The following is a 5,793-nucleotide window of genomic DNA, read 5'->3' on the forward strand; positions in this document are numbered from 1 at the left end:
CAGTCTGTCGCTTCTTCCTGGAGTGGAGTGTGTATGAGAGCCCTCTGTCAGCAATGACTGCTAGACTCTAGTTATAAATTTATGCCCAGTTAAAAGGAGTCCTTCTTGGCAGATATATTCCTTTTCGAGGTCCATACTAGAAATGGCAACCTAAGGAATGGGGGAAGATATATGCAAATCATCTGATAAACCATTAATATACAGAATGTATTTTTTAAAACTTCTACAACTCAACAACAACAAACAAATAACCAGATTTTAAAATGGTCAGAGGACTTGAATAGACATTTCTCCAAAGAAGATACACAAATGGTAAAAAACATATAAAAAGATGCTCAACATTACTAACCAGAAGAGAAATGCAAAGCAAAACCACAATGAAATATCACCTCATATCCATTAGGCTGGCCACTATAAACAAACAAACAAACAAACAAACAAACCAAAAAACAGGGTTAGTGAGGATGTGGAGAAATTGAAACTCTTGTGCACTGTTGGTGAGAATGTAAAGTGGTGCAGTCATTGTGGGAAAGAGTATGGAAGTTCCTTAAAAAAATTAAAAATACTCACTTCTAAGTATACATCTCAAAGAATTCAAAGCAGGATCTCAAAGAGATATTTGCACACGCAGCTTTATTACAGTTTTATTCACAAGAGCCAAGATGTTCACCAACAGGTGAATGGATAAAGAACATGTGATGCAGCCCAGCTGGCGTGGCCTGTGGTTGAGTATTGCCCTATGAACCAGTATTGCTCTTTCTATTTTCTGTCTCTATGATGTTGACTACTTTTGATACTTCATATGAGTGGTATGATACACGATTTGCCTTTTTGTGATGGGCTTGTTTTGCTTGGCATGATGTCCTTGAGGCTCATCCATGTTGTAGCATATATCAGAATTTCCTTCTTTTAAAAGGTTGCATAATATTTCATTATATCTATATGCCACATTTTCTTTCTTTTTTTAAAAAATATTTTTTATTGATTTCAAAAAGGAAGGGAGAGGGAGAGAGAGATAGAAACATCAATGGTGAGAGAGAATCATTGATTGGCTGCCTCCTGCACGCCCCACACTGAGGATTGAGCTTGCAGCTGGCCATGTGTCCTGATTGGGAATCGAACTGTGACCTCTAGTTCATAGGTTGACGCTCAGTCACTGAGCCATGGTGGCTGGGTGAGTTCCTTCTTTTTTACAGCTGCATAGTATACTGCTGGTGCATATGTCAGCTAATACAACCACTATAGAGAAAACTGTGGACTTTCCTCAAAAAATTAAAAATGGGCCCAGCTGGTGTAGCTCAGTGTTTGAGCATTGACCCAGGAACCAAGAGATCACCAAGCCCTGGCTGGTTTGGCTCAGTGGATAGAGTGTCAGCCTACAGACTGAAGGGTCCCAGGTTCAATTCTCGTCAAGGGCACATGACAGGGTATGAGCTTGGTCCCTAGTGTGGAGCATGCAGGAGACAGCCGATCAATGATTCTCTCTCATTGATGTTTCTATCTCTCTCTCCCTCTCCTTTCCTCTCTGAAATTAAAAAGAGAGAGAGAGAGAGATTGCCAATTTGATTCCGGGTCAGGGCACATGCCCTGGTTGTGGGCTCAAACCCCGGGTGGGGGCGTTCAGGAGGCAGCCAATGGATGATGTTTCTCTCTCATGGATGTTTCTATCTCTCTATCCTTCTCCTTTCTTCTATCTCAAAAAAATCAATTTTAAGAAACATTAAAAAACAGAATTGCCATTTTACCCAGTGATCCCACTGCTAGAAATATATCTTAAGAAGCCTGAAACACCAATCAAAAAGAATATGTGCACCCCTATGTTCATAGCAGCATTATTTACAATAGCTAAGATCTGGAAATAGCCCAAATGCCCAGCAGTAGATGAATGGATTAAAAACCTGTGGTATATTTACACAATGGAATACTATGCAGCTATGAAAAAGAATTCATTTTATATAGTGCAGAGAACTTTCCTGTTTCATAAATCAAATCAATGCTGATAATGACAACAGCCAAAAATTAATCCACAGTCAATTACTTAATTAACATCAATGGTAAGTGTGGAAATTCTGCACCAGACTACTTGAGTTCAAATTCTAACTCTGCTATATTCCTTACTAACTTCATAATCTTGGGCAAATTACTTAATCTCTGTGCCTCAGTTTCCTCATCTATAAAATGGGGACAATAAAAAGACCTACCACGTAGGGCTGTTTCAAGGATCTAATGGGGTTGCATATACCAGGAGTTATGTTACACTGCCCCACTGTCAGTGCTTGTTAAATAAAAGAAAATGTAATTGTGTGCCACCAACTGTGCTAACAACTTTACATGCTATGATATATTGCAGTCACAAATTCTTCCCATCCCTGGAAGCATACCTTTTGCAAATATAACCTTGCAGAATCAGAATCTATCTTCTCATGTAAAAGTAGGGTGCATCCCAACCCAGCAAGGCTAATGTTGACCCCTGAGGGTCCCCCCTCTACCCTGTTCCTCCCACAATCTCCCCTCTCAGGAAATCACAGCTCCATCCTCCCAGATGGCCTCTCAGCTCAGAAACCTTGAAGAAACTATCAATGTCTCTTCTGTTATTACTCCTCCCATCTGCTCTGTCAGCAAATCCTGGTGGCCCAACCTTTAAATTATGTCCAGAATCTGACCACCTCTCACTGTATCCACGGCTACCTCCCTGGTCCAGGCCACCACCATCTCTTGATTTCTGCATTGTTTGCCTTCATCCATCCTTGTCCCTCCACAGTTTATTCTTAAGCCAGCAATCAGACTGATCCTGCTAAGGCACAATCAGATCCTGTCCCTCTTCTGTTCCAATCCATTCAGTGGTCCCCACCTGACCCAGAGTAAAAGCCAAAGTCCCTACAATGCTTGTGAGATCTGGTGCTCTTCCCCATCACCCTTCTGACTTCATCCTCCACAATTCCCCGCCTTGTCCATTCAGCTCCACCACACTGGCCTCAGGGCTGTTCCACTTGCTGTTCCCTCTGCTTGGAGCGATGTTCCCTCAGAAATCTACACGACCCCTCATTTCTTTCGCTGTCAGACTCATATAGCCATAGCCATCATCCTCATCCCTCTAGTTAGAGCTGCATCTTGCCCCCAGCTGTGTACTTCTCTTTACAGTTTACAAAGCACTTTCACGCCTGTTGTCACATGTGACACCTACACAACCCCGGGAGAGGGATTTAGTGGAGTCAAGAGTCACACTATCCCCTACCGCAATGCAGGACCAATTTATTCAGCGTAAAAGAACTGTGATTCAAGCATGTCTTCTGGCTCCAGCCCAGGAGTCTGTCTCAAGCAGATAGCCTACGTGTGCAGTGGTTAGGCATGCGAGATATTTGGACAGATAAGACTGAAACTTGCCTCTATCACTCCCTAGCCGTGTGTGTGACATTGGGGAAGTTGCTAACCCTCTCTGTGTCTCCATTTTCTCAATCATCAAATAGGGAAAATAATAATACCTCCTAGAGTTGAATGAGATGAGATCTGGGATAGCACAATTAGCTGGTTTAAATTTTTTAATGCAATCATGTTTCTGTTTATTCAATCACTTTTTTGAGTGGACTCCTAACTCTGCCAGAATTTCTTCAGCTAACCTGATGGGGAGGGACTGGAAAATAGGAAGCCATCTACTTTAGAGGTGTCGAAACGAAGGCTTTGGTCACAAAAGGGTTTTAATCAGCGCTTTTGGGAAGAAAGTGGCTGGGAAACATCCATAGCAACCAGAAGGCAGGCTCCCCAGAGGCAGAGCGGAGCGGTTGTCACCCCCTAGAGCACTCATTATGTCCAAGACACAATCTTACCCCGGCATCCCCAGAGAGGATGGTGTTTACATGCTGGGATATAGCCTCTCACTCTCTGCTGGTTGGGTCTGTGCTCAGTCCAAAGACTGCAATATACTCACACGCTCACCCTGCGCCCCCTGGAGGGAAGTCTGTTCAGAAGGTGAGGTTGCAGGAAAGGAAGTTCCCAGTGGTCGGCAAACTCATTAGTCAACAGAACCAAATATCAACAGTACAACGATTGAAATTTCTTTTGAGAGCCAACTTTTTAAAACTTAAACTATATAGGTAGGTACATTGTTATTAACTTAATTAGGGTACTCCTAAGGCTTAGGAAGAGCCACACTCAAGGGGCCAAAGAGCCGCATGTGGCTCGCGAGCGCCAGTTTGCCAACCACGGTGAGTACCTGAGGCTGTGGGAAGCCGCCTATTGTCTTCACTAGCAGAGAGGTGTGGACAAGGAGCCCGGAATGCTGGTGACCCTTGAGCCCTGGCACGTCCCTACTAGGGATCGAGCGCACAACCTGGGCATGTGCTCGAACCCAGGACCCTTCAGTCCACAGCCGACATTCAATCCACTGAACCAAATGGGCCATAGAAAGGATATTACCTTTTATTCTTATTTCTGTGTTATTGGAAACAAGCATATGTTACACATATTCCTGTAAAGTTGAACAAGCATTGTTATTTTCATAAATTCAAAAGCCATTTAAAATAGTTTTAAGCTCCTGTCTGTATGGCTCAGTTAGTTGAGAATCATCCCATGCACCAAAAAATTGCAGGTTTGATTTCTGGTTGGGGCACATGCGGGACTTGATCCCCAGTAGGGGGCGTGCAGGAGGCAGTTGATGGATGTTTCTCTCTCCCTCTCTTAAAAAAAAAAAAATCAATAAAGAAACATATTTTAAAAAGGTAATATTAAACTGAAAACTCTACAGGTGATTCCAAGGGACATCCTAGATTAAAGATAGAAATATTCTTATCTTATAAATTGTGACAGTGATAGGTAGCTGAAGAAAGTGAAAATGTTGCCCTGTGCGCCAATAATAACAAAAGCTAACATTTGTGAGCACTTCCTGTAAATGCATTTAGTTCTCACAACATCCCTGTGAGGTAGGTATTGTGGTAGCCAGCCTCCAAGATGGTCATCAACTATTTTCGCCCTATGGTGTTCCAGCCCCTATGCATTGTCCTCACTAACGGAGTAGGGCTGATCTGTGAAACCAAGGGGGATGTTGTAGAAATTACAGTAAGTGGCCTCCATGGTTAGGTCATAAAAGACAGTGCTGCTTCTGGCTTTTACTCTCTCTCTTGAAGCACCTGCTGTGGGAGAAGCCAGACGCCATGTTGGGAGGACACTCAAGAAGCCTGGTGGAAAGACCCAGGTGGGCAGGAATCAAGGCCGGAATCCAATCCAGGATCATGAATTGCATTGAGTTTCATGCCTCTTTATTCTCCCTTTTTTGTTTGTTAATCCTCACCTGAGGATATTTTCCCATTGATTTTTAGGGAGAGTGGAAGGGAGAGGGAAAGACAGAGAGAAACATCCACATGAGAGAAACACATCAATTGGTTGCCTCCTGCATGCGCCCTGACCAGGGCCAGGGCTGGGGAGGAGCCTGCAACACAGGTACTTGCCCTGGACCAGAATTGAACCCAGGACCCTTTGGTCTACAGGCTGTCGCTCTATCCACTGAGCAAAACTGGCTAGGGCTCTTTATTCTCCTTTAATCATTTAATCTTTAATTTGTTCGTGTTTTGTTTTTGTTTTGTCGTTTGAATCATTGGCTTTTTTTTTTTATAGCAAAGGTGGAGATTTACTGAAGAACAAGTACAGACTCCCACGTGGGGAAGGGCAAAGAATCTCACAGCACAGACTCCCAGGTGGGGAGGGGTAAAGAGTCCCCTCACTGGCATCTTTGAACCATCCAGGCCAGTTGCCTCGCAGGAAGTCCCACAGGTGGGACTTGCCTCTTTCCTCCTGAATCAA

Source organism: Myotis yumanensis, unplaced genomic scaffold, assembly GCF_028538775.1.
Source record: "Myotis yumanensis isolate MYYU_CA2020_CCGP unplaced genomic scaffold, mMyoYum1.0.hap1 SCAF_4, whole genome shotgun sequence".
NCBI lineage: Eukaryota > Metazoa > Chordata > Mammalia > Chiroptera > Vespertilionidae > Myotis > Myotis yumanensis.